We start from the raw sequence: 5,176 nt of genomic DNA, 5'->3' as shown, positions 1-5,176 counted from the left end.
AGGGAGAAGGCCGTCTTCAGAGCCAAGCAGGACGGAGTTTGCATGCAGCCTGTCCTCTGCCCGTGTGCCCCTGGGCCAGCCACTGCCAAGCTCTGTTCCTCTGTGTCCAAACAGAAGCCCTGGGTCTCGGCGCAGATTAAAAACTCTGCAAACAGGAGGCGCTGGCGGGAGCAGGCTTGCTCTCTGCAGGTCGCGCAGGGCCAGTGGGGGCCGCGGGGCCGAGGCCTCAGCTTTTAAAACGCCAAGCTTCGGCCCCCGTCCTGAGGAGCAGATTTGTTCTGAGCAGCTGACAGAGGGGACAGACACAGTGGCTCCAGGTGGCTCCAGGACAGCGGCTTCTGCTACGTAAGAGCGCTGTGACTTTGGGGTGCTCGCCTGTAACCGGCTGCGTTGTGGGACCCCGTGAGTTGTGAGCAGAGGGTGCTGTCCACCTGCCCACACCGCCTACCAGAGGCTCCTGGCTGGGTGGGGGTGACTGAGGCCTCTGCAGGAGTGGGGGTCAGGACTCCCTCCACTGCCCGGGGTGGACCTGTGGGCTGGGCGTGTGGCTGGAGGCGCGACCTTGCCCCTCCTGCGGGCACTGAAAGGCCTCTGCTGAGACCACGCTCGTGCCCTCTGGATCCCCTCCTACACCCCCTTCTAGACTCTATGTTCCCGAAAGACACCTCTTGTTCTTCCGATGCCCACGGATCAGGTTGCGGGAGTGTCCCCTCCGGGCTGTGGGTCCCAGCCCTGCCCTAGCAGGCATTTGCTTGGACCTCTGCACCCGTCACCCTCTTAGCAGGAGGGCACCCGTCCTTGCCCAGGGGAGGGTCCCTCGTACCTGCCATGGCATCCCAAGGTCCTGGGGTGGGCTCCCCAGTCAGCCTCCAGACTGCTGCAGGTCATCCTGCGCCTGTCCCGCCTTCGCCTTCCTCCCTGTTTCCCCAACCCGTCACCCACCCAGAGCTGGCTTCTCCACCGGAGCCCTGGCGAGCCATGGTCCTGACATCTCCAGCCTCCTCACGGTTCTCATAACGAACATTTAATGGCTGCAAAAATATTCACGAAGGTATCTCCAGGCAAAGACCTTGTAGTGTAGACACCGACCTTACACCTTTCACAAAATCAACTCACAATGAATCACAGGCTACAGGTGAAGTGCAGAGCTGAGGAAGTTTTAGCAGAACATGCAGGAAGGTCCGCTTGACCCTGGACTCCAGGGTCGCGTCAGACACAACACCAAGGCCTGGCTGGTGCAGGGAAGAGAGGGAGGGAGAGAGGTGAGCTGGGCCTCATTGAACTTGGAAATGGCTCTGCAAGAGACACCGTTAAGAGAATAAAGGGACAAGACTGAGACTGGGAGAAATGCTTGCAAAGCCTGCGTCTGACACAGGGCCAGTATCCAAACGCAGACTCTTGACTCAGGAACAGGGAATCAGCTCAATTAAAACAATTTGACTGGATGCTTCACAAAAGATGACCCAAGATGCAGAGCAGCTGGTGGCACCTGGGACTGTCCACCAAAGCTGGAGAGGCCCTGCACACCCTGGGAAGGGTCGGAATCCCGGCCCTGAGGGCCGGAGGGTGGGCAGTGGCTGAGCTCCCTGCGGGGGGCTGGGCCCTGCAGAGGAGAGGGCACAACGCCCTGGAAACTGCCTGTGGGTTTCCGAGAGTCTGAACACAACCGTGAGATTCGGCAAGCACATTCCCTTCTGTCTGTCCAAACAGGGTGAAAGTGTCCCTGTGCACGGTGGCACCCGGCTTACACGGATTTCATTCGGTCACCCGACCTGGGAAGCAGGGAAGCACAAAATCCTGCATCTGTCCACACAGTGAGGCAACAGGCAACAGGAACGGAGATGAGCTGCCAGGTCACGCAAGCACACAGAGCAGCCCTGCACGCACACGACGGAGGGAAGAGGCCACCCTAAGGCCGGACTAGACCCAGCGATGCGGTGCAAGGGCAAAGCCAGAGCTGTGGGGCCAGCAGAGGGCCAGCGGCTTCAGGGCGGGGCGGGGGAGGCTGGGGCTGGGCAGCAGATAGTCCGCCTGGCGCTGTGCAGGGGTGGGAGCCAGGCACCTGGCCCAACCTGCGGAGCGCCGCAGGGAGCCCTGTGGCAGTGGCGAGCGCAGATCTGAGGCTGGCTCCCTATTGGCTCCTTGGCATGAGGCGGGCGCCAGGCCAGCGCAGCAAGTGCTGATGCCAGGTGGAAGTCCCTGTGCTTCTGTTCGACTTTTCTGTGAGGGTAAAACCGTGAGAAATGAAATCTATTTTAGCAATACAGCCACAAAAGACACATTGCAGTGTGCCAGTGCCTTCGAAGTTGGCTGGACTCACAACCTGTCGCTGGTGGTGGAAGAGGCTGGCACCTGTTTCCAGAGCCCATTCTTCTCATCCCTAACAGCGCTGGGCACGAGGCTGCCCAAAATAAAGCTCTGTCTTCCCCGCGTCCTGCTAGCTCATGGCTAGGCGCCGTGGACCCACCAAGCTTTGGTCAACAAAATGGCCACAGCTGTGCGTGCAGCTCTTTAAAGGCACATGTGCTAGATCCTTTTCCTCCTCCCAGGTGGTTGGGATGCAGAAGTGGTGGCTGGAGCGGATGCCCCCGCTTAGGACCACGAGGTGGCCTTGGGAGTAGAGGACGTATATGACCTAAGAGTGGATGGAAATCGGGCTTCTCGCCCTTGCGCCTTCGTCACATGAGAGTAACGAACCCCTAACTGTGCAGGACGCTCCCGCCCGCCTTTCCCGCCACACTCAGCCCACCCCCATTCTCAGCAGTCCCTGGCAAGTGTCAGCTCTCTCACTTGGAGCTTCCTTCTGTTGGCCACAGAGCCCTGGGAAGGGCGTTGGCCAGCAAAGCCTGCGTTGACCGTGTGACCCTGGTTACTGTCCCAGAAGCAAGCAGAGGTGGGCACAAGCCAGTGCTCAGGAGCCAGTATGCAGGCGCTCCTCTGCCCTGGAGGGGCTGGGCCTCCACAGGAGCAGGGCCTCGTCCTCCAGCCTTCATCCGCTCAGCAGGCCCTCCCGGAGGCCAGCTCCCTACAGGACTGTGGGAGCCGCAGGAGCTGGGCCGGCCACCTTGCTGGAGCTGGCAGAGATGAGTGAAGGGCGGAGCTGCGTGTTGCCACAGTGATGTCGGCCCTGGGAAATCCGCTTGCCACCGTCCTCGTCGCTGCCCTCACCCCAAGGGGTGTCCTGTGCCACCGGACCTGCCTGCCCTGGGGGGGTGGGGTGTGCAACCCTGGCTTCTGGGCCGCCATCCGTACTTCCAGAAGGTCCCCTCTGTGTGCCAGCCTGCTCCTTCGTCCCTGGTGACACAGACCCCTGACTGTGCTGTGCCTGGGAGAGGGGAGCCCCCAGCCTGGCGACTGTCCTACCCCGGTAGGTGCTCCCTCTGCACACGCTGCCCAGGGTGGCCTCTGGGGCCCCTTGGCCTGGCCTCTGGGCTGGGCCAGCCTCTGCCTCCCCCAGCAGGCTCCCAGCCTCCAGTTCGGTGTTGCTTGAGCATCTGCCCAGCCCGGCACTGTGCAGTCACCCCGAGGGGCACTAGCCTGGTGCCCTCTGCACACAGCCCCAGGCTCCCCACTTCCAGAGCTGCTGTGAAGGCGCCCGGCCCCGTGGGGCCCCGCTGGCCTGAATGGAGGCCGCCGGCTCCAGGTGCCAGCCTCAGGGTGGCCTCTGCCTCGCTGGGCCTGACCCCTTCAGAAGCCTGGGTGTGGTCACCTTTGTCCTGGGTCAAAGTCACCCTGGAGGGCCACCTGGAGAGGACACGGCCCACTCAGAGCTAGATGGGCTGGACAGGTGCCAGGCAGGATCTTGGGAGTTTTCCCTGCTCGAGCTTCCCCTCCACAGAGTGGACACCCGTCCCAGCGTCCCCAGCCTGGCCAGGGCGCGGGCTGGAGGGAGGCCTGTCAGAGTGCTCGGCTCCCAGTGGTCACGGGTGGCCCCGTGCTGGTGCTGCCAGGCGCCGGCCCTCCCTCCGCCATTCCATCTCATTCCTGCGCCTGAGCCGATTGTTGGTGGCTGGGGTGTTATCAGCAGTGCTGACCAGATGACTCTGTTCCACTCGGGAAGCAGACGGACTGGGCCGGGGAGGTGGTTCAGATTCTCTGCAGAAGTGTCCCCGCAGGGTCCTTTCGCACTTGAAGGAATCAGGGACCTTGCCATCCGCCCTGCTCTCTCCTCTGTGCCCCTGTCCCCTGCCTGTCCTGTCGGGTACGTGGGCCCGCCTCGATGCTGAAAGCCAGTGCGCTTCTGAAGCAGGCTCAGGAAGCAGCACCAACCCAGGACAAAAGAGCGTGGCCGAGACGGCCCCCGTGGGGCCACAGCCGGGACCCCGCGAGCTGGCGCCAGGCCAGCGTCCCCACACGCCCTGCCTGAGGTGCGGGAGGCCATATGGACACAGGTTATTTTTGGAAAGTAGGGCTGTGCTTAATACGTTCTCAATGTTAGCACGTCGCAATGCCAGACGGCCCAAAAACACCCTGCCCGAGACGCGTTCTCAACAGCAGAGGGTAACTTGGTTTGTGATTGAGTTATCCCCCTGCTGTGGCTTCTCAGGTGGCCATGAGTGAGCAGTCAGGCCCCTTGGGCCTGGCCGACACCTAGCAGGGAGGCTGAGCCTTGACCGTGCAGGCACGGCCTCAGGACGCCCATCCTAGCCCTGACAACTGGCTGTGTGACCTTGGGTGAGTTTGAAACCTCTCTGAGCCTCAGTCTCCTCACTCTGGTGTATGGGTTGAAGGTGTTTGATGATGTTACGGCAGCCACTCACACCTAGTCACGCCGGGAGCTGCTTTGCACGCTCATCATCCCCAATTGGCCCTGTGTGGGTGTGTGTGCGTGTGCACATGTGGCCAGACGCCTGAGAGCCTGCTGGAAAATCCCCAGCGCCGGGCATGGTGGCTGTGATCCTGATGCTGCACGTTGCTCTGGACTGACTCCTCCCCAGTGGGACCCACATCACCACCTGCCCCCAGGACATGCTGGTCTGCTCACCGTTTCTGTGCAGCTGACTTGTTTCTTCAGAGTCCACCTGTAGAGAGACTGTGCAACCCTGTCCTGTATCTGGCTGCCTTTGCTGACCACAGTGTCCTCAGGCTCATCTGTGACCCTGCTGGGTGTGGTGGTTCACACCTGTATCCCAGTGGCTCTGGAGGCTGAGGCAGGAGGATCCAGGGTTCAATACCA

The 5,176-nt window shown here is 61.8% G+C and overlaps 1 long non-coding RNA gene across 1 annotated transcript; it reads right to left on the bottom strand.

Moving 5' to 3' along the window:
• Window positions 1-288: 288 nt before the first annotated feature.
• LOC306661511 lies at window positions 289-4,173 on the bottom strand. The gene is made up of 3 exons (XR_013763889.1): window positions 4,035-4,173; window positions 1,117-2,220; window positions 289-1,031 (listed from the first exon to the last, which is right to left on the bottom strand). It is a non-coding gene; the product is annotated as an uncharacterized lncRNA (long non-coding RNA).
• Between the last annotated feature and the right edge of the window lie 1,003 nt (window positions 4,174-5,176).

Source organism: Sciurus vulgaris (genome assembly GCF_902686455.1).
Source record: "Sciurus vulgaris genome assembly, chromosome: 5".
In the NCBI taxonomy this organism is placed as follows: Eukaryota; Metazoa; Chordata; class Mammalia; order Rodentia; family Sciuridae; genus Sciurus; species Sciurus vulgaris.
This window is presented reverse-complemented; position numbering and strand designations above follow the sequence as displayed.